Source organism: Meleagris gallopavo, chromosome 1 (genome assembly GCF_000146605.3).
Source record: "Meleagris gallopavo isolate NT-WF06-2002-E0010 breed Aviagen turkey brand Nicholas breeding stock chromosome 1, Turkey_5.1, whole genome shotgun sequence".
Taxonomy (NCBI): Eukaryota; Metazoa; Chordata; class Aves; order Galliformes; family Phasianidae; genus Meleagris; species Meleagris gallopavo.
This window is the reverse complement of record NC_015011.2, coordinates 116,647,968-116,672,371: the sequence shown is the minus strand read 5'-3', so window position 1 is coordinate 116,672,371 and position 24,404 is coordinate 116,647,968. Positions and strand designations below refer to the sequence as shown.

Sequence of the window (24,404 nt, the reverse complement as noted above, 5' to 3'; positions counted from 1 at the left end):
GCAATGAATTAGCTGTTACGCTGTATTTCCTGTGATTTGGTTGATAAGAAAATGAAACAGTTTCATTTGATTATTAAAAATTTTCAAACATTTTTAAAAATGAGGCCATATTTTGAAATATCCTGTGGAAAAAAAAGTCTATTTAGAAAACTTCACAAATGACTTCTGAATGACTTGAAATTTTCTTTAAACAAAAGAAATTAGCAAAGTCCTGCGAGTTTGCAAAATATTTTTCAGAAAACCTGAACTTATGTATAAGATATTCTTGTTTAAAAGAAAAACAAAATGGTTTTGCTTTATACAGGATATTGGTTTTAGTTCTCATTTCATACTGGTTACTTAAATCTGTTGTGACTTCACAGGAGGCTGTTACGCACTGGATTTTTCAGTCTGTAAATATGAGAGATTGCAGCGGATGAAACAGCAATGTTACTTGGCAGAGAATATGTTGGGGTGTGCTAATAACACGACATTACTTGTCATTTACCACTGATACAAAATGTTTAAATGCAAATTAATGTGAAAAATAGATCTACTTCACCCCTGAATGATTCAATTCTTCGTAAGAATTATGTCCTTTATCTTAATTTCATCTTCTTGCTATTTCTCACACAAAAATCTTTTCCTTCGCCCTTATCACTAGTCAAATCTTAGAGCTACTTTGTCAGTAACAGTGATTATTAGGCTTAATCCCTGTAGTGCTAAATGAGGTATGCTTCATTCCAGAATGGAAGCTTGTTTATACTGTAGTTAGGATTTATTCTTAATATTCTGCATGCTCATAGCAGAAAAGTCAGCCTTTTTTTCTCTTGCCCTTTGCAAGTTAAAGTTCTACTTATCTGTCAGCTGCTGTCTTGTCTTCAGCCTCAAATAACTTACTACTAAGAAGGAAATTCTCAATCAAAGGTCCATAACCAGATCAATAGAACTAATGAGTTAAAGGCTGTCTGATAGCTGATATTTGTAGCTGTTGTTAGTAAATCTTTTCTACAGAACTGCAATAAACCCTGTGGTATGTCAAAGGCAGTAAATATGTCCATATGCAAGGAATGAATGTTCTTCCTCTGATCTGTCTTTGGGTTATTCTGAGTTTTGGGCAAGTGCAAAATGGATGCCTTAGTTAAAAGCAGGCTTGTTGAAAAAGACTGATCTTCTTTCCTTAGCTGTTTAAGAATTTGGAACTGCGTGTAACTGAATACGTAACTATTATTTTGAATTCTAGAGAAGTAACAGGACCTGGCTGACTAAGGACAAAATTACATGAGAAAAGTTGGAAAACAAAGAAAACATAATGAACACTTGGTCTTGCAGAATCTGCTGATTGAATAAGAGTAAGGAGCATAGTTACGTAATTGCTCTATTAGTGCTATAAAGCATAACTAGGGCTTGGCTTTTTTGATGTGTTACTTGATTGTGCTGTGGAAAAAGAACTGCTTTTTTTCAGGAAAGGTGATGATGGTTATTATTAGAATTTCCTGAGCTGTGGAGGGCTGTTGCTCTCATGCACCTGATTATTATTTTTTTTTTTCCTGACTGCAAACACTTAGGACAAATATTTATATTCTTTGAAACCATTTGTCTTTTAATCAATATATATTTAATAACTGCAATATATAATAAATGTCATTTGAATGCTCTGGCTTTGTTTCCTTATGTGTTTATTCCCTACTTATGAAATCTGTATGGACTGCATTGTCCCATATGTAAGTGCTATTCAAAGGAGGGACAACCTTAGGGTTGGCATTTCATCATTCTGAAAGAAAGGTGGTTAGAAATATATGTAGAAATGCTGTAGGCAGAGCTGATGAGGTATAAAGTTACATAAGGCACCATCCATATGACAAGCTGTGTTCTCAGTCGTTCACAACTTTGATCTTGTAAACTGCCTCATAATTTGTGGGATGTGTTTAGCCAAATGCTTTCGAGAATGAGGTTCAGAAGAGGATGGATTTTACTTAGTTTAAAAACAACTTTGAAGGAGAAGATTAGAATTTTTCATGGGAAATTTTTAGCACCCCAAATTCTGAGGCATGGCTTTGAAATGGCTGCCATGTGCCACGGTATACCTGTGATGCAGTTTTGATTATACATTTAAGAACTTCTGCAGGCTTCCTAGGAATAGAGGACTGTGAACTTTGTCATTTCCAGTTTGCTTGTTTAAAAGCAATGAATATTACATGCAGACATGTGTCTCAAGATTTATGTTTGGAAGATGAGAGCTCTGAAAAATAGTGAGGAACAAATGTAAACTTGCCTGATGTTATCTTAAGTCCACTTCTATAGCCTTATGCTATTTTCACCTGCAGCTTCTACATCAGTCTATGAATAAGTGGGGGAAAAAATTGTGTTAGAAATAAAACTTGAATTCATCCTTGTGATTGCTGTCCAAACTAATTGGAGAAACCAAGCATAATTGAGAAGTTTTATTTCCTAACACATTATATATTATACAGTACAGCAACCTAGACTATAATATTTGTCTTTTCAGGAGGTTGCAACTTTGTTCTCCATCTTTAAAAAATAATGTTTATTATTCTGTGGCAAATATTTGTCACCATAATCCTTTACCTTCTGTAGCTTGTATGTCACAGCAGCCTTTCTCCAAGGGGGCAGCAGAACTGATCAAAGTAAGCACTGATGTCTGCTGTGCTCATCTTATTTTCCTTTTGTCCCAGTTCACCAGTGTTGCACTAGTAGCCTTGGTTCCCATCTTGCATCAATTCAGTGAGAACACTGGTCATGTAATGCCTTGTGCTCCATATGGTTTCCAACAGCTTTCTAGGCTGAAAGAGAAAGAACCAGCTATTTAAAGGGAGAGGCAGAGAGAACCATATGCTCATTTTTCTCTCTTGGATTGTTTTTGGGAATCATATGATGTTCTTGAACGTAATGTGGCCTTTGTGTTTATGGATATGTAGGCTTTTGTGGATTCATAAAAAGTTCTGATCAGGACACGTTGTAAGAGATTTTAGGATTTGGTAGTTGGACTGTGAGTATGTCTATATACTATATTGTGGTGAATTCAGATATGGAATTCTCTTGATGCTTGAACTTGACATTTTTATGTCTTTGTGTTGCACTGCAACAGTGGTGGCATACTCTTAAGTGTGTCAGCAGCCTCTAGTTACTGTATCTGAGCCAGCAGAGATTGTTAGCACTGTATGAGATAGAAATGCTCTCCTTTCTAACCAGTATTAGCAGTATGAGATGTACTTACCTGCTAGAAAGGCTTAAGTGCATTTAATGAAAGAAGAAACTGAGCTCTGATCTTTATTTTTATTTTTTAGATATTGATCAAACGTGCCCCCAGAAGTTCATTTCGCTTCCAAAGTTTGGTAACTTAACTCTCTTTCTAGCCTGTGATGCTGATGGAGGATGGACGGGCAGAGAGAGGGCTAGGCTGGCTTTCCCCACCAATAAAAAATAATCAAAATTCATCACTAGTGATTACAGCTGCTGCTTGTCAGCATGTAAAGAAAAGAGCTACAATTCATCACTGTCACTACCATGTGAATCCACAGAAAAGTAATTAGCAGGTAAAATGCCTATTAATAATTCCCACCACCACCTTTCTCTCAAACACCTGCTGACAAGCTATTACACTTAAGCTTCATCAAGTTCTTGTTTTGTGATTGCGAGAAAAGACGCCATTAGAGCCATTTCTGTTAAGGTGTGGTGTCTCTTCCTTTGTGGCCCCTCATTGAGAAAGCAGATGTATAGACTTGCCTCACTGCTAGCAATCTCTACAAGCACACAGATTTCTTTACGCTTCTTTCAATGACTATAAATTTATCTTGGCTAATGACACTATAACTTGCGTTAGTGCAGGCTAAATACAGAGTAGGGAAAAACAAAAGAATTCTCATCTTTGCCTGCAATTATCTTTTTACGTTGCTTAGAGATAAACACTGTATGCCTACAAGAAGCATATTATTAATAGTATTTGATCGCATATAAAGTATGACTGAACTTGGCAGTTGTTATTTGAACAACCTTTTCCCCAGTATTGGAACACATGACAGATTGGATTTTATTTTATTTTTTTTCTTTTTATGAGGACTGGAAATATTAGTGATATATAAAGTGGGGATTTTGTGAACTTGGCTGCTGTTGTAGGAGCCTTCTCATTGAAGGCTTCTTTAAGCAGAGCTGCCCAAAAATATGTAGCTTGCTCCAAAAGTAATGCCTCTATGGAAACTACCAGAACTACAAAGAGCACGATAACTCTATTTGATAGAGCAAATTTTCAGTTAAAGAACACCTTTTTTTTTTTTTACATAGTCGCACCATTAGTTATGTACTTTCACAAGCAATGAATGAGAGTCTGCATGTTGAGTTTATAAAAATTTGCACTAGTGGAGGTGATCTGCTGTTGCCACTGCTGAAGACAACTGTTGGGTTTCCATCAACATTATGCAAGCGTCAGTGAACATCAGCGGGAGCAATCTTTTCTGCGTGGAGGAATTCAGTTCCACCTCTTTGCTTCATCTGTACTTCCATGTCAGATGTGATTGTGTCAGACTGCCTCTCTGCTGCCTTCTGTCATACAGCAACAAAATGTAGCAAAATATTATTGGGAAGATTCAGCCTCTACTTGCCATACCACCACCTCTGACATCATGAGTCAACATAATAAAATAGGAGGCTTTACTTTCAGAGCAGCCATTGTATACTCTGCTTGAAATTTATATCTCTGTTTTACACCCCTGCCTATATATGTCTCATACTGCAGGTGGAGGCTGTGCCAAAACCAACACCATTCCTAATGAATGATTAAATTGAATGCAGCTTAGATACCAGTTGAGCTCCTCTGTTTTTTACAATAAAGAAAACATTCACTATTGGTGAATGTATCTAGACACAGACTTTGTGGTCATTAACACTGTCCCTTCTTTTCCATGTATCTGACTGTGAAAAAAGATGTCTCAGAAAGGAAAGAGAATACATCTCTATGTGGTCATCACTTGAAACGTTAATGAGAGACTACTAAGCTTTTATAGGAGCTGCTTTTCTAAAGAAGAATATATGCAAATATGTCCTGTTATTCTGTCACAGAATACTTTTTTGAGTGTCTTGCTCACTGTTCTAGTTTTACTGATGATTTTCTTTCTGCTGGGATTTGAGGCCTGTGCGTTGTTGACCTGAGCTTCTGCCACAGTAGGCACAGCACATCATTGCTGGGTGCTACCTACCGCCCGCCTCTCTGAACTGGCAAAGTGCAGGCCAGGCAGCAGAGAGGAAGATGGAGAGAAAAGAGGTGAAGTAATTCAGGGCTGTCAAGGGAGAGCTTCAGGTTGAAGCCTGGGCCTTGGCATGGGCATCCATCTGTGGGCTCTGTGCCCAGCTTTGGCTTGGGATCAGCGTGCCCTGGATTGGCATGGCGTGTGGCAGCCCTTGCAGCACTTTCCCCTGGATTACAGAAGGAATGGTGCCATGGGATTAGGGAACTTGAAATACAGGCCCTGTTGTGAAAGTATTACTGAGGCACCTGGAGTGTGACAAGAGTTAGAGGTGCTGTGTGAGAGAACTCAAGTTGCTGAGGGTGAATATGAGCACAGTATTTGGATAACCACATTCGGCTTCCCACTGACAGATGCCGTAATCAAGAAATTCTGCTTTTCTGTGCATCAGAAAGAAGGAAATCTCATGAGGAGACCTATGACAGGGCTGTAGCTTGCAGTCATTCCTCTCAGTGTTTGGGAATGTGAGCATCATTGTAAATGTTTCTTGTGGTAGGCTTGCTTGACTGCTTAAAACCCCTTTTCTGAGTTTGCTCTGAGTTCTGCTCAAGGAAAGGTGATCTGTAAGAAACTTCCCATGACATATATTTTGTTTCTTTTCTGATTAATTACCCCCCCAAACAAGCTAGATGCTCAAGAAGAAGGAAAATAAGAAAAACCTGTTTTATTTGTTGTTGTTGTTCCAGCTTATTCCTATTGAGTCCTACGTCTTTACCAAGCTCTCTCAACCACAGCAACCACAGAAAACTGCAGGAAAAACAAATCTGTTTTTATTTGATGTTTATCTTTTAATTTGGGCAAATTTAATAAGTTATTAATTACGAGCCGCTTAACTGCACAACAAAGTATATTTTACTTTTCTTTCCTAATCTATTGTTTTCATCTTGTAAATTTCTAATTTATAGCCTAATTCTATCTGTTGTATAATTGCTATAGAATATTTACATGATGGAAAAGTCATTGCCCAAATGTACTGACTGTCTAATTGGAAACTGAGTGAGGTGGCAGCGGACAGTGCCTACGCAGAAACTGTGCAGTTATAAACATTCCCACAAAGCCATTTGTTAGCTGAAATATGATGTTCTCAGAAATTGCAGTAGAAATTTTTAAAATGCAATCTTAGCATATGCTTGTTTCTCTCTTAAGCTGAGTCTCAAAGTGGAAAAGATGACTGACGTTGTAGTGACTCCTTATTAAGTGTGTTCAATTTACAGGTGTCAGAAGGATGTGGGTGGGAGATACAGCCAAGCCATATTCTGAAGTCTCCATTTTCCACAATATTTCAGTATTGTCCTGGGATTAGGACTGTGAAAGGGTTAGGGGCTCTGTGTTTACTGGGTCTTATGTCAGTGTAATCTTCCTGGAGTCCCTGTATAATTAAAGAGTAGATAAGTTGATTTAGTAAGTGGTGTGGATTATGAGAATGACAACTACTGTAAATAATCTTTTTTTTCTTTTTTTTCCTTACAAACAAGAGAGGAAAAAAATAACCTTGCCTGGAAGGAAAAAAAAATTAAAAAATTAAAAAAATCACAGTAACAAGCTTCAGTAGTCTTAGACTGGTATTGGTAAATACATTCCTTCTCATAGACAGATTAGTATGGTGACCAAACCAGGGAGTATGGGATGAGAGAGAGGGAGTGTTGTTAGGAAGTGTGTTTTTTTGTGTGTGTAGCTGAGGCACTTTTTGCATCCTGCTTCATCCACTTTGGTTAGTAGCAAGTAGCTCTTGCCTCAGATCGAGTTGTAGCCATGCCACATCTCAACCCTGTAATGTGTTTTAGGCAAGTAGCACTTTCAGCAGTCCCATCTCTCATGGCAATGATAAGCTCAAGTCTCTGCAGTTGCATATTTATTTAAAATAGGAAGAAATGATCTCTTTTTAAATAATGCTAGTATTCTTTGCATTTGTGAGGAAAACGAATCTATTTTAGAATTAACAAATTGCTTATTTTTCTGTAATATATTGTAATAGAACATTAAATTAGGATGTTCTCAAGTGCCATTTCAGTGTATTTGAAGGATTTTCAAGTAGTATTTGTTAATATTTCTGTGAAATTGTTTCTCTATCTGCTGCATAGTAGAGGACTAATTTCAGCTTAAGGAATTGCCTCTTAAGTGGAAGCAAAGTTTACAGCTCTAAATGGGCAAGACAGACTTTGAGCAAAATAGCACTGTGTTCTTTAGTCTGTGATTACGCTGGTCTTTTGCTGCTAACAAGAATTAAAAAAAGAAGATAATAAACATGTTTCCAATGAAAGCAATCTGGTATTACACTGTGTTCATACTGTTTACTTTTGTTAATTGCAAGCCCTCTTTTCTTACGTGGTCTTAGGAAATCAGTGAGACTGAAGGCAGAAGGGACTGCTCTGTAACTATCAGATTTACTGAGAGAACCATTGGGTCTACTACTTGGGAAATCAATCCTCCAGACTAGAAAGAGATTTTTTTCTTAGCGCACTTAAACCATCTAAAAGATCACTCATGATTTTGTTCTTCTTTTGTTCTATTTTTATGCACTTTAGAAACAGAACATGCCATACATTTAAAATCTAATGAGTGGGTGTATTTATACCTTAATTATTGGGAATGGTTAAGTTTTGAAGGAGATCAGTCTTGCTGTTCTCAGTACTTCGTGTTCAGTAGCATGGCTAAGTTTCTTTTTCTGTTTTTTTTTTCTATTTTTTCTATTTTAATTTCAGAACTATGGTTTGGAAACAGAAAATCTGAAAACTCTTTCACACAAACTGAATGCATCTGCCAAAAATCTGCAGAACTTCATCACTGGGAGGAGGAGGAGTGGTCATTACGATGGAAGGACCAGCCGCAAATTACCAAATGATTTTCTGACATCAGTAGTGGATCTCATTGGAGCTGCTAAAAGTCTCCTGGCTTGGTTGGACAGGTAAAATCTCCCAAATGCGTCAGAGGTAACCGGTTCATGGACATGCTGAAAACCCAGCCTTTTTAGAAAAAGTAATGTAGACATTTACACGGTAGCAGAATCCACTCACAAATTCTAAGAACTTTGAACTTTGTAGCAGTTTTTTTCTTGTTATTTAACTGTCAGTACATGATTCTGATAGCATTACAATACTTCCAAATTCACTGCAATCCTACACATTTCTGGAAATACAGTATAGCACCAGCCTGACATGATTAGGATTTTTGCCTATTTTGTTAACAATATAGGATAATACACTGACCTGCATAAATCAGATTCTTTGCTCTGACAAAATCAAACTGATGAAACTGTAGTCATACGTTTCATAGTGTAGGTGTAAATATGGATTTTTACTGTGTGTTTGTGTGGTCTTGCAGTTTACGTTGGTTGTGTTTTTAATTACTGTCGGTTTTTTTTTTGCTTGTTTTTTTTTTTAAACTTGCAGTGAAATACCTCTGAAACTGTAGATGCAGCTGGAATGGGCTTATATTCTTACTTTTATTAGCTAGAAAATATGTGGGAAGAGGTTAACTGCTCTCCTTTAGTATACCTGCATTGATAATTTTCTAGCGATAGAAATAGTCAAAAGCAGGTATGTAAGATGATCATGTAAACTCCTGAAGTGTTTGAAATGAATCTCCCTGTCTTTATGGGAATGCATCACAGTGCATTTTTATCATGAAAAATAAAATGCTTACCCTGGTTTGCAAGATGTGTCTTTAGTGAGTATCTAATTTTTTTTATCCAGCAGCTGAAGTTTTTTTCAGAGTACGAGTTCTGTGTAGTTCTTAGAATCCAATAGAGTTGTTTGAGTTTACTTCTCTGGGTTTTGCTGTGTTTTATCTACGTGATGAAAAATGGCTTCTGTCCCATAATTGATTTCCCTATCAAAGGGTAAGATGAGACAGGAATCTCTTCCATTTCCTAACTGAAATTTAAACTCTTTTATTCAGAAGACTCCAACTACCAGTGTTTCTGCCTTCCTTTCTAGCTTTCCCTTAGATTTCAAAATTGAAGATGCGCTCTTGCATTTCTACCTAGGCACATAAAATTAGATATGCAGATAAATGATTAAGCTTCGTGGGAAGAGTTAAGTACTGGAAGTTGAAGAATTAGGAATGTGTTTTTAGCTTTACCTCTAGTTATGGCTTTGACTTGGAAAAACTGTGGTCCTCATGTTTTTTTCTCCCTGCAAACAATTTTTGGCAGAGAACAGCATATCATTCTGAGTTTTAAAACAAAAGGAATAGTGTGAAAGCATGTTCTGCATAAGCACATCACTGTTTGGGACTTTGTTTCTGTTTAGAAAAGACCTTGATTGTTTTCTCATCTAAATTGTGGACAATGGATAAAGAATTCAAAATAGTATTTTACATTCAATAGTCTGAAAAAGTAAGTTTTCATGTATATTTAACATTGGAAAAAAGTTATTGTTCTGCCAAACTTGTTTGGTTTTTTTTTCTGGAAGGCTGATCAAATAACAGTAAAATATAACAACAACAAAAAAAAGTAGAATTGTTTGCATCTGAGTGCTAATGTGTGAGTGTATTCCTGTAAACTGGTTAGCTGTAGTGTTGGTGAAGGAAGATCTCTAAAATGTTTTTGTTTTTTAAGTGTATGCCAATCCTACTCTTAAGTAAAATGCAAAAATGCAAAATGACTTATGCATTTATCTGAAGCTGATCAAAGCCAGGAGTCCCAAGATATTAAAAAAGAAGGCAGCAATAGTGAAAGCTTTTAGCAATGTTGTGTTTAGCGTCCAAATGAGGCTTCCTTGAAGCAATGTATTAATTTTATTCAGATTTCTGAGAAAGTGCTTTTGATGTTCTGTGTAGCCTAAACATGTAGTGCTGCCAAATGTTTTCTGTAACATTTTAAGTCCTTTCTGATTTATGAGAGTGTGAGGCTTTCTTGTTTAGGTTTGTTCTTCCTTTTCTGTGAAACCCCCAAGCTGGAGCGAGAGCAGGCCAATGAATGTATCTTTCTAAGGAAGATGGAACATCTGAAGTACAGCAGCCTTCTGCTAATTAGATTTTTTCTAAGCAGCTATTGGGGCCACTAGGGGGAGATAGTAAGATTTTAGATATTAAATATTTGAAGTCAGGAACGTGGATTTAATTTCATTCTGCACAGCTATTGCTATTAAATCTGGGCCAAATCTGAATTCTTTTGGTTGATGCCTAATACCAGTTCCATCTGTAGGGTATGAGAGGGAAGAGAAAACCATTTGGAGGTATAAATTGGTTATTAGGGTTATCCACTCTATAGTAACATCCATTCTCCATTGTCCCTATGTTGATTTGCCTCACAGGTCACATAGGGAAAATACAGCTAGCAGCAGCTTCACATTGCCTAGAAATGCAATGATGTGTTTTTTATGTGTGGGGAATGATGATGATAGCATATGAGTCGTGCTTTACCAGCTGCTCAAGCAAACCCTCCCTTTATGATGTTTCCATAGAATGTTCGCTACTTATCATGGCCATGATACATCAGGCCAGGTACAATTATCAGAGTGTAAAAGTTGTGATTTGCTGAGTTTCTTTCACTATGGCTCTTGTAGTGGCACTGTATGGAGCTGATCTAGGGATGCTCTTTATTCCAGGTCTCTGCTTGTAGCAGCTGTACTTTCAGATGTAAGTCACAGATAGAGGTTTTTACTGGAAATTAGGATAGGTTTTAATGCTGAGGTTTTAAGGTCTTCAAGATTAATTTCACTAAGGAACTGGAAATTTCAGCAGAGAATTCTAGCTGTTTTCAAAAGAGGTTGGCTGAGAATTTTTAGGAGCATAAAATGGCTCCCCAGTAATTATGTTTTGCAAAGAAATTGTCATCACACAAATAGATTATGTCCATAAGCTTTTTAGACTTGTTTCAACTTCCCTTTACTCTCTCAACACACAAAATCTTCAAAAAAACATTTTGTCTTAATAATGTTTTATTTTATGCTCCTTCCCTAATCTTCAAATTTTTTTGCAAGCCATCTGGGTGCTTAGATTTGAGTTTCCTTGAAAAACTTGAGAGTCTTTTCTGAAAGCATGATTTCCACTTGACACATAACTTAGCTCTTAAGCTGATGGAAATACATACTCTACATTGTAGCAACAAACTATTTGTCTGCTGTTCTGAATGACTTGGCGTCTAAATGTCTCTGCTGTGAAGTGATACTTCTTAGGAATTAGATAATAATAAGAGAAGAGCTGTCCAGACGTTCCAGACTTCAAGCTCGATGATAGTTATTATTTTCAGTCTTTGTTCCTGTAGTTCTTGTATCTTGTAATCTTTGAAATAGTAATTGATGCCATCATTCTGAATCTTTCTTCTTCTTTGGTGTACTGGGTTCCTGGAAATTCTTCCATCTTTTACAAGGTTCATGCACTCCATCCTGAAGAGCTTAAAACCTCAGTGCTTTCTATACAGTATGCTTAATTTGCTGAGGTTATGTACAACAGTTATCGTGTTCCTTTGTATCTTCTGAATGACAGTGAAAATGCACATAATATTACCTTCAAAGTTTGGGCAACTTAGTTTTCTGCGAATTCATTATTTGATATAAATGCAGGAGGAAGATGAGCACTATTAAGTAACAGAAAAATAAACTGAATAGTTAAAGAAAATCATTAGAAAACATGAAGAAAAAACACAATAGAAAAATGCATTCGAGTTATCTGGAAATAAGAATTGAGGTAAAAGTTGTAGGTCCCTCAAAGCAAACATAAACTTAACGTATACCAGAGAAAAAATCTTTAATGTATGATTAAAGTAGAATTATTGTTGTGAGTCCATTACTGTGGATTCAAAGCATGAATAAACCAATTTTATGGTTTAAAGCTATCTCTAACCTCATAAAAAGTGTGTTTTTCTGTAGTAGTGTGTCCAGTGGTACCTGTGGAATTAAACAGAAATTAGACATATTTATTTATTTCAATCCCAGGTAAGGTTTTATTCTTATGCACCTACAGTCCTACATAAAACCACTTTTACAAGTGTTGCTTTGTTTGTGCATCGGTGTTCACTGCCTCTGTGAGATTCCTGAATTATGTACCATTCATCTGAGGCTTTATTGAACTGAAAGCACTATGAATTCACTCTAAGCTTGATAATCAAGCTACTTTTTTTCATATTTCACTTACCTCTTCAGTGACACCCGTGAAAACTTCAAAGCTTTTGTCCAGAGAGAAGTATGAAGTGAAAAGTAGTGATAAAGTGATTCCAGAAAACTATCTCAAGCTTTTCTGAGTTTGGAGTTTAGTGCAGCTTATAAGTACCTTTATGATTAAGACTGAGCTCTTGTGCTGTTCTCACATCTCATTTATTTTCTAAAAATTTAAGAAAATATAATCAACTACCACAAAATTTTGCATGTGGTAATTGTGTTATAGATTTTAATGGTCATGGATTAGAATTTGCTAGAGAACACTGGATTTTTTATTTATTTATTTATTTTAGTGTACTTTTTGACTCAGCTATCTCTTTGGGCAGCTATTTGGTATGTCTTTCACAGCAGTGCTTCTGTAACCCTTGTTTTTCACCTTGGCATATATCCCCATAAAATCTTAAACTGCTGCTATGGATTAAGCTGAAGTCGAGTAATAGGAGCAAAGAGATCTTGTGGAAATAGCTTTTGAGTTCCAGACTTTCAGAGTTGTGGCTGGAGAAAAATTGGCAGGCTGACAAATATGCACGAGTTTGATTAATTTACCACTGCTATCTCTGGTCTGAAATGTGAGCAAAACAGCACATGAATGAACAAAAAATCCTACTGCAAATAGAAACTGTTGTTCCTATAAAAGAGGTGGGTCAAATTGCTGAGAGAAGTAACAAAATGTAAAATTTCAGAATAAAAGACATTCCTGATTAACTTAGATCAGCCTTTCTGAGCAGTCACGGAATGATGAGGTGTAATTCTTTCACTCTGAATCCCAAGTTAGCAAGTTGTTTTGTCATGGTCCTAAGTGTGCTAATATTTAGCAAAGCACTTGTACGTATACTTCAGTCCTGTTAAGGTAGGCTCAAATCTGTGCCTGAAGTTATGGACATTTGGATGCTTCAGTGGGTAGGTCTGGATAGCAGAACAGACTGAGCCTGTTCACTGATGCTTTGTCGTACACAGAGTACAGCCTGCAATTACGTAAATGCTCTTGTTTAAATATGAACAATTCTAGGTGGTGACCTTCTGCACACTCTTTTAATATGCTTTGCATGAAAGTACTGTGCTAGGAGAATGCATTTCCCACTCATATATGGCTCTCCCTCTTTTCACCATGGTGACACAGTGCATGCATTTTCTTACACTGTAGGTGAAGTGTGTCCAGTTGGATTTCTTTGTCTCATTGTTCTCAGTGAATGAGCCTTATTTATGTTTATTGTGTGACTCTTTTAGTTGTAAGTAAAGAGGAGCATTTATTGGGAGAATTAGGCTTGAATGTTTGCAAGCCTTTAAGTTCTTACTTACAAAAGCTGTTAGTAGTTTGAGGCCTTCTTTTTAGGGGACTCAATACGGTACTGTTAGCTGTGCTTGATTATTACTTGACAAGGTAGATCTGGTTTGTGCAAGGATGGCACTGGGAAAACAAATGAAAACCCAAACAAGAGAAACCACATTTCAGTGATTCACCCCACAAATAACACACTTTCTGTCAAGTGGCTTTCAGTCTAAAACACATGAATACGAATATATGAAGTCTTACAAGGTGATGTTTACAATGTGGGTTCGCATAATGGAGGAATTAAGAGGCTCCCTCGTCACCAGCATGCATGGTCATGAAACATACATGTGCTGTGGAGTTATAAAGGTGTTTCATGTGGGTGTTGCAAAGGAAAAGGATCTCCAGGAGTTTTTGAGGGAAGAAATAATGAATTTTTAAGAGGAAACTGAGTAAAGGGTTCAATGAATATGGAAATGTATACGGAAAAGATTTTGAAAAGCCTGTGAGAAGCAAGGTAGTGGAAGGCAGAGGATCATGCCACAGCAGGAAGTGGGACAACAAATAGCCTTGATAGTTTTTTAGTTCTTATTTAATTTAAAGAACGCTAAATTGAACAAAACACATGTTGAATATTGTGGTTATTCACAGGAAATTTGCTTCAGTGAAATCATATGAAGTACCTGAGAATTGAAGTTCCAAGGGACTCAAAAGACTTTTGAAAGAAAATAATATAATCTACAGGTTGATGGAAATGGTTCAGACCACTTAAGAAATACATACATATTTTTAAAGTGGAGATAAGTGGTCTGATTAAACAAGGAATTCCTCTAACTTGGTATGTTTTTGTAGTCTTGAGAAAGAAGGTGCTGCAGTAGCCAATTGAAAAGGTGTATGTAGGATTTATCTGCATTTATGTTTGATCTGACAATAATTCTGTAATGTATTAAAACAATGCATTTTAAAATCAGATATTAATGAAGAGGAGTTTTTGGTGTTTCACAGTGTGTCTATTATGAAATCAGCAATTCCATAATGACTTTTCTATTGTATATGTTGAAACTGCTTTGTTACATCAAGTGTTGCTGGACTTTCGTGGTTGAAATTGAGGTTCAGGATATAATACCAAAGTAACTATCCTTTGACAGTAAATATACTTGGAGAGGCTTTTGTCTTTGCCACTATCCCAGTTGAATACTGCAGTAGTCCATGTGTGTGCAGATTACCTCCTGTGAAGTGGACAGAATTGGGGAGAGGGTGGAGAGGGAATTTCAATTTTAGTAGTCCAATTTGTAGCAATATCCCATAGAAGCATTGGCAGAGGCTGCCATGTGAGAGTCCGTTTATTAGCTGCAGAGAATTAGAGAGGAGGTAGCTTGAGGATTGCTTACCTCTTCCATAGGAAACAAGGACCTGTCATCCTTCCAAGTAATTAATCACTTCTCAAAATATTTTAATAAGGATTATGTTTCTTAGGAAGCTTCTCCCTTCTGCTGCCACCCATGTGTCACTTCTTTCCATGCTGTTTTCAGTAAATCTGCACTGTGTAAACCTCAGTGTAATAAAAATGAGTAATGTCTCAGTCTCTTTGCCTCCTCTTTAATGTCAACGAAGTTTATTTGGGCATTTCTAACGTTCTTCACTAAGAGCAATGATCGTAAAACTGTCATTATTTTCCTCATGAACCGTGAAACCAACTAAATTGTAAAAGTATGAGAGAAAATCATACAGTTTTAGAAGCCAAAGCCTACCATGCGATTTTGTTTAGAGCAATACTGGAGGCTTTGAAATGTCAAATAGATTCCAGTTGTGTAATTTGAGGATCAAATTGTATTAACATCCATACTTGAAGTAAAAGAATGCCATTTGCTGGCTTGATTTCATTCATTTTAAGTAAAAATGAGTTCATAAGTTAACATGACCTTTTTAAATAAAGGTTTCAGGTAGATTTCAAACCTCGACAGCCACAATTTTAAACGGGGAAAAAAAGTGTTTTTGTACATTTTGGCTAATGCACTATTTTATTTCTTTTAAACACAATTATGGTTCATAACCAAGAAATACAGTCAGCTTTCATCCTTTAATAAGCTCACATGTCACCTGAACTTAATAATACTCTGTAACTGTAGGTAAGCCTTCTCTATAGTTTGTATGTACTGTACAGCTTAAAACTTGCATTTTCAATTTTGATTATAGCTCTGTGTCAAATGGCTTTTGTCAGGCAACTTTCAGAATTTATCTACATGCTATATATATCAAGATTTTACTGTCTGCTTGCTCATATGGTTCTTAAACTCTGCCTGGTTTCTTATTTCTGTAATTTTATTTTTAAATTCCCTAGAAAATAAGGGTAGAAAAAATATATTTTGTTGTATAATGTATTACGTCAAATTAAAACTGCTTGTCTTGAGCATGTGCCTCAGAGTTCATGTCATTTTTTTGAACCATCAGGGCTGGATTGAAAATTCTGGAGAAGAAAGAGGGCATTAGAACAAGATAAAATTCACATGGGCTTCTTGACAAAATCTACCTGTACTAAAAGTTCAGTAACTCCGCACATAGAAAAGAATTTTAGAAAACTACTAAGAATCAGTAGAACTGTATCCGTAGTTCTCAATTGGACATGCTTATAGCAGAGTTCTTTCTACTGGCAATTTGTCTTTAGGTTTAGATTAGGAAGTTAGGATACTAACAGTTCTGCGGAGCTCTTTATGAGTCTAAATGCTCCGAGATTTTGTGACAATTGGGAAAGTACAAGTGATCCAGATTATTTAAAAGCCACTTCTCTTAAAATAGTGATCTGGGCATAGTGCATGAGCTGTTGTTAGTTTATTCAGACATTGTATTCCACACAACACTTTGCCACCTTTTTTTTTTTGTTTGTTTTAAATGTTTGAAGCAGGTATACTATGGAGATATGCCATCTTTGTGATGGTAATAATGTCTGTAAAAGCCTCATTTGCAACACTAGTGGAGTAGAACTGTTTACTTGCAGAAAATTCCAGCCCTGCCTAGTTTGGCTGCTTCTTGAATACACAGAATAGATCAAGTTGAGTTTATAGTTTAAGACAGATTTGTAACACAGAAATCAAAGGACTGCCAGCCTCTAAAACCAAATATGTTTTAGCAGTGCCTCCAGAAAATAAGCAAGCTTCTAGGTAGACAAGCATTTAAAGCATTCTGACATGAAGTTTAAGGTGTAGGATGCATGTAGGTGACTTCTGTAAGTGCTGAATTACATTTTTCATTTCACCTATTACTTCTGATTGTGTCACAGTGTGGGGAGATGTTAAGCTGTGCCTCCAGTTTAGCCTTTGTAGCTGTTTTTGAGTGTTGATTCATCTATGGCTCTAAAAGGCATTCTCATTTGGATAAAGTTTTTATTTCTTCTGAGTTCCTCCAGTAATTATATTAGACATCAGACATGATTCTGGAAATCCCAGTGAATTAGTGAAGTACTTTCCTGGTGCGATTCACATCTGCGCACTGTCCATATGAGAGGTGAAAATGGCACCTTGATAATGGTGTTCCCAAACAACTGCAGAAGGAATGTGGGATGTTTTTTCTAGGGGTGTGAAAGTAGTTCAGGAATGCGCTGAAAGACTATGAGAAATTATATCCATGGATATGTATCCTGCAATTTACAATTTTAATAATAGATTTTAGTATTATCTGTGCTTTTAATATCACTGTCTCAAACTGCAACAGAGATGCCAGCATTAAAAAAGTCCTATGGGCACTAAGTTCATTGCGAACCACTGAAACAAGTGTCATTTAACATTTTTTTTTCCTTCTTTCTTTTTAGATCACCTTTTGCTGCTGTGACAGATTACTCAGTAACAAGAAATAATGTAATACAACTCTGTCTGGAGCTGACAACAATTGTACAACAGGTATGTGAGCATCTACTTAGAAATTAAATCTTTTGTAATAGTAAAAGGCCATTACCTTGTGCATACTGCCTTGTATTATTCTTTGTCTATATTATTGTCTAACAATAAGAAGGAAATACTAGTGCTTTGTAAATGCTCTATAAAAATTCTGCTTCCTGATTTTATAATCAGTAGTGTGGGCTGTGCTGTACACATTTTTCATGTCCTCCATGCCTATCTCAGTAGTGAAATTCATCTTGGGTTCTCTAGTTGAATAGCATTGCTATAAATTTGTATAGTCAAATTGATAATTTTTATACTTAAAATCTTATATTTTGTCTTGAAATTTTCATTAACTAGCACATTGACATAGTGTGCATGTATGTGTGGAGGAGCTTTGTTAAGTGCTGCTTCATGCAGCTTATATCATCTGGACAGCTGTAGAGATATTATGTCCCTGTTAGGCTAGAATACCCTGTATGCACTTCTGCGCATACTTTGTTTAAGAAATAGAGGCCAACACTGAGAAACACTTGTGTAATGGGCTTCATTTTGGAGTACATTTTAAGGAACCTACCACATCCTTTTGTTTCTTCTCACTAATGTGGTTTAGAACTATCTCTGTCTTTGCTGGGAAGTGAAAAGTCTCCTTTGCTAGAACTTGATTCTGATGTTGATGTTCAATGCCGGAAAAATAACCTGGGAAATTAAACTAGCTCTGTTCAGTCAAGCATCATCCCATACTCTGATGCAAGTATTTCTGAGGTTACAATTCATCTACTATTGATAACTGTGGAGGGATGTGGTACTATCTTATACCATTGCTTTACTAGTTTTTTGGTGTTCTATTTCATAGAAACACTAAGGTTGGAAAAGACCACTAAGATTAGATAATGCAACTATTTCTAGCAGAACAAGGAATGTTTATTGGACCCAAATTATCCTCCTTCAGCTGAGATTATGAAGCAGCTTGTTGGCTTTATATTCCTTTTCTCTAGATAAATGTCAGGATAAATTCTTCTCTGTTGGCTGCAGGGGCAGGTCACAGCCATCTGTTATGAACTGCTGGCCCTCCCTCTGTGTGCATATCCACTTGCTTTGGGCTGCAGTTCAGTGCTGGAACAGGCAGTGCTTGAGGGGAAGAAGAGGGATGCATGCAGTACAACAGTGCCCATCGTGCAGAGGGATGAGACTTGGCTCTCCTGATGGTTCAGCAAGAGTATGAGAGAAGGGCCAATGCCAATACGGAGAATTTTGCAGAAGTGAGTGCACTTAAGAAACTGGAGATTAGAGAAGTGGGAGAAGGTGGGCTGGGTAGGACTAAGAGTGCTAGGGAGAATTTTTTTTCTAGTTTTTAAAAGTATCGGTCTATTGTCACTCAATTGGTCTATGCTAAAGATCTCCTATGTCCCCTTAGTGTGAGTTTGTTTGATGACACTAGTCTCCTTTTTATAAAAACAATGCATTTTTCTCTGATGCTTTTATAAATACATACAATACCAAATATTAGTTGGGTTTGCCTCCTCTCTGATTTAGAGAAGAGCAGTGTTGCTAGTCCTCTGTGTTCAAATTTGGAAAATGAAGATTTTTTTTTTTTTAATTATTATTTTTTTTTTCCTTCAAATATAATTGATGTTCTTTTGGTGTGGAAATGGAACGTGGGCTGCTCCCTCCCCACAGATCACATTAGCAAGGGTGCATTTTGGTGCCTGGGCAAGAACCAAGGGGTGTCTTGCTAGTCTTGTGCTTTGGCCATTCTGCAGTCAATGCCAGGCTTCTCATCTTCATTCTGTCTCAAACTGCAACAGAGATGCCAGCAGCAATGGCTGTGGAAGAAGACCACAGGCCTTTGTTTTTGTGGCTGGCTATTCATGGAATCGTATCACAGGATGGCTTGGGCTGGAAAAGACCTCAAGGATCATCAAGTTCCAACCCCTCTTCTGCACATAGAGTTGCCAGCTTCTAGGTCAAGTACTATATCATGTTGCCCAGGGTCCCATCCAATTTGGCCTTGAACCCCTCCAGGGATGGAACGTCCACAACTTCTCTGTGCAACCTGTTCCAGTACCTCATCACCCTCTCAGTGAAAAACTTCCCCCTGATGTTGTGGCTAAATATTTCCTTGTTTAGTTTAAAAACATTCCTCCTTGTCCTATTATGTTCTACCCATGTAAAAAGTTTATTTCCCTCATGTTTCTAATCTTCTTCTAACTATAGGAAGGCTGTAATGAGGTTTCCCTACAGCCTTCTCCAGACTGAGCAAGCCCAGCTCCTTCAGTCTTTCTAGACAGGAGAGGTGTTATAGCCCTCTCTCATCTTCATGGCCTTCCTCTGTACCTTCTCCACAAGCTTGATTTCTTTCTTGAGTTGAGGGCCCCAGACTTGAATGCTGTACTCCAGATGGGGCCTCACGAGGGCAGAGTAGAGAGGAACAATCACCTTCCTTGTCCTGCTGGCCACCATTCTTCTGATGCTGCCCAGGATACTGTTGGCTTTCTGGGCTACAAGTGCACACTGTTGGCTCATGTTACCCTGCTAGGAACCATTAGCCCTTTTCAGCAGAGGTACTCTCAAGGAGTTCTTCTCCCAGTCTCTGTACTTATCTGAGATTACCCTGACTCAAGTGCAAAACCTTGCACTTTGCTATGTTGAACTCATTAGGTTCACAAGGGCCCGCCTTTGCAGTTTATAAATGCCTCTCTGTCTGGGTGGCATCCCTTCCTTCTGCTGTATCATCTGCAGCACTCAACTTGGTGTCATCAGCAAATTTTCTAAAGGTACGCTCTATCCCATTATCTGTGTCATTGATAAAGATGTTAAAGAGTACTGATTCCAAGACAGACCCTTGGGGGACACTTCTCATCCCTGGCCTTCATCTGGATATAGAACCATTGACCACAACCCTCTGGCTGTGACCTTCCAACCAATTCCTTATCCGCCTAATACTTGACCCTTCAAATCAGTATCTCTGCAATTTAGAGATAAGGATGTGGTGGTGGACCATGTCAAAGGCCTTGCAGAAGTCCAAGTAGATGACATCAGGTGCCTTTCCGTTGTCCAGCAGTGCTGTCACTCTATCACAGAAGTTCACCAGAATGATCAGGCATGCCGTTCTCTTCTTGAAATTGCGCTGGCTGTCTCAGATCACCTGCTTATCCCTTGCATGCCTGCCTCAACATGTATTCTGGGAGTATCTATTCCATGATCTTCCCAGGCAGAGATGAGGCTTACCAGTCTGTTGTTCCCTTTTTTTTTCTTCTCTTTTTATAAATGGAAGTGATGTTTCCCTTTTTCCAGTCATCAGGGACTTTGCCTGACAGCTACAGCTTTTCAAATATGATGGAGAATGGCTCAGCAACCACATTGGCCTGTTCCTTTAGGACCCTCGGATGCATGTTGTCTGGCTCCATAGACTTGTACGTATCCAGTCTTGTGAGGCTCTCGGACTTGCTCTGCCTTTACCGTGTGGGGGGAGTTTGCTCCCCCAGTTCCCACCAAGAAAGGGATATGAGGTTCAGGTATCTGAAAAATATGAGAATCCTGGCTGCCAGTGAAAACTGAGGCGAAGAACTCACTGAGTATCTCAGCCTTCTCTCATATCTGTTGTTGCCAGTTCTCCTTTCTCATTTATCAAAGGAGGCATGCTCTCTTTGGCCTGTCTCTTGTTACCCATGTACCTACAGAATCCCTTGTTGTTTTTAACATCCCTTGCCAAATTCAGTTCCATGCGTGCCTAATCCCATCTCTGCACGTCCAAACAGCATCCCTGTAATCTTTGCAGGTGATATGTCCTTGTTTCCACTGCCTGTGCTTGCCATTCTTTTTCCTCAGTTTGACTGGCAGATCTTTGCCAAGCCATGCCAGTTTCCTGCCTCTTCTGTCTGCTTTCTTATTTTGAGGGATGGAGAGCTCTTGTGCAAAGTGTTTCTTAATCTGTTGTCCCATGGTGAGTTGTGCCCTTACTGAGCTGTGAAAAAGGCTCAGTACTTCAGGACAGGAAGCATACAGGACATGTATTGCCCTTGGCCAAACTGCTTGTTTTCCACAGAAGTAATTGTGACTCACTGTCCAGCTTTTTAGAGGGAGTAAGAATCATCTGAACTGTTTTCATTAACTATATAACAATGAAATTAATTATATATATATAATTGTATTTCTCATTAATAGTATTCACTGTTAATCAGAAGGAGATTAGAAGATGAACCACTGCAGTATTTCCCAGAAGCCACTGAGTATCAGCTCTTTTTTTTTTTTTTTTAAAAGTCATCCTCATTCATGATACTACTGATTTGCTATGGTCTTAGGTAAATAATTTTCTCTGTATGTTTTTCAGTGTGAAATGAAATAGACCAAATGTTACTATTTAATATTTTTGGAGAAAAGAAGTCTTATCTTTTCCAAAACTGACATGCTTTCCCAATCAGGAAGCAATCCAGTACAGAAATCCATACTTTCAATTCAAAAGGAGCATATATGTGCCTAAATTTAAGCATCCTTTGGTACTGAATTGAGCTGTAGTCAGAAGAATGATAATGAAAAATTCCATTACTAGCCCCAAACACATGTGGATTGATCTCTACTTAAAACGAATGTGTTCCAGCATAGCATTTCAAATTGTCTTTGAGTTTTTCTTTTGTATGATCACTGAGCACATTGAAAATCCTCATTATACTTTCTTAAGGCTAAATGCCTAAAACAAAATGTTTTGATATCACCTTAGCAGGGTTTTTTGTCTTACAACTCAATTTTTTTGTACATGAAGTATCTCATAGTATTTCATTAATTTATAGCAATTTGTAATTTAATTTATAATTTTTTTGAGTTTATGAAAAACCTTAAAAAGACAATCTTACAAATGTTTGTAACACTAGTTAAGAATAGATTTTTATAAAGTGTGTATTAAGAGGAAATAGTCTGTACATTTTCTTATAATTTGAATTTTTCAAAGATATTCATAAGATTTAAAAATAAAACACTGGTATTCCCTACAATAACTGAACACTTGCAGGATTCAAAGCTGATTTTTGTGTTGTTTGCTTATAATCAACATTAAGAATTAATAACCAAAAATGAGAAGTCAAGTTGGGGGGAGGGAAGCTGGAACTAATTTGGCTTGTTGGTAATACTTTACATGTTTTAAGGCTAATTGCAAAGTTTCTTCATTGAATTAAGGCATTTCTTGTCCCCTCTCCCCCCATTTGTAAGTACTCAATGGATAATGAAGAAAAAAAATAGCAGAAATACAGTTCTTTATTCAAACTATAAAGTCAGGACACTGCAAATTATTATTGTAACCTGTTTTGCATTCACATCCTATGCTTCTATGCTGTTTTATTTTGGTTTAGGATTATTGTTTTCTTCCCCTTAAGACAGTAAGATATTGTTGGACAAGTACTTCCTGTGGGTTTCACTCTTAATGTCACTCTCCTTTCTGATGGGTTATTAAATTTAGGGCTCTTTAGTCGCTCCCTACATTGGACTGTCTCCAGTAGAATCACAGAATGGCCCAGGTTGGAAGGGACTTTAAGGATCATGAAGCTCCAACCCCACTGCCACATGCAGGGCTACCAACCTCCACATTCAATACTAGACCACACTGCCCAGGGCCCCATCCAATCTGGCCTTGAACACCCCCAGGCACCCACAACCTCTCTGGGCAGCCTGCTCCAGCACCTCACCACTCTCTCTGTAAACGAACTTCCCCTGACACCACTAATCTTCTCTCCTTCAGCTTAAACTACTTCCCTTGTCCTGCCATTATTTACCCTTTCAAGAGTTCGGCTCCCCTCCTGTTTGTAGGCTCCCTTTAGGTACTGGAAGGCTGCAATGAGGTCACCCCGCAGCCTTCTCTTCTCCAGGCTGAACAAGCCCAGCTCCCTCAGTTTGTCTTCGTAGGGGAGGTGCTCCAGCCCTCTGATTAATAGTTCCATGTCTCTCTTTGTACTGGGAGCCTAAGACTCAGAATAGAAACGTATCATATGGAATGATTCTATTAACATTGTTAGGATAGTATCAAATATACTGTAAGTGAAGTTAATATCCTTAGTAATAGTAATGTTGTTACAAAGAATCTCTTTTCTATCATGATTCCTCATTTTTTGTCATCCTAGTTCTTAAGGACTTTAAGGACTTGCTAAATATGGTTTTAAAACATTGAACTTAAAGTCATGCTAAGTAGCTAATTACCATAGGTTTTTTTAACTAATAAAAGGGCTTCAGTAGTTAAGTAGTGTGATTGTTTGATTGGCTTCTTATTACACCTGTTATGCATTTGTTGGTGTTCAGAAGCAAAACTGTATATGAAAATTAATTTTTTTTTTAATTTAAATTTTTGAAGTTCTTCCTTCTACTTCAACTTTGTTAACAAATGCATTCAGGAAATCTTTGTTATTCTACTGGTAATAATCCCTGCCCATTTTTTAAATAAAAAGGAGTCTACTGTTTTGGAATTTAATGTATGCATAGTACACAGTTTATACAAATTGTCCCATTTCTGGTAAGTGTACAAGTAGGAGGATAAGTGTGCAATTGGGTAGATAAAGAAGTGTGGTGTAAAGTTAAAAACTGAACAAAAAAGTCCTACCAGAAAACAATACCAAGGCAGTATCTGCCTTTTGAACATATGATCAAAATGATATTCCAATAAGAATGTTAAAACTTACTGAAAATCATGCTGACAGAAATTTATACTGACCTTGTATCCTCCAAGTGCTGTTGATAAGCAAGATTTATTGTTGCATAAAGTTCAAAGCAGTGCTCAGAAACAGTGGTGTTTCAGAATGCATATTATCACATGTGGTTACTTATTCACCTGTAGAAGTCAATGTATTATGTATAAGGTAAAGAGGAATTTAAAGGATTGCTTCAAATACGAAAACAGTTTTTGTTTATCAAAGCAGCTTCAATTTGTAGTCTTTAGCAG

General features: G+C 37.3%; 1 long non-coding RNA gene across 1 annotated transcript in view; it reads left to right on the top strand.

Annotated features, from left to right (window-relative positions):
* Nucleotides 1-7,945: 7,945 nt before the first annotated feature.
* LOC109370631 overlaps nucleotides 7,946-24,404 on the top strand; it is a 42,881-nt gene continuing 26,422 nt past the window's right edge. The window contains exons 1-2 of the long non-coding RNA XR_002120912.1: nucleotides 7,946-8,145; nucleotides 17,416-17,503. This is a non-coding gene — a long non-coding RNA (uncharacterized LOC109370631). The remainder of the gene's footprint in view (nucleotides 8,146-17,415; nucleotides 17,504-24,404) is intronic.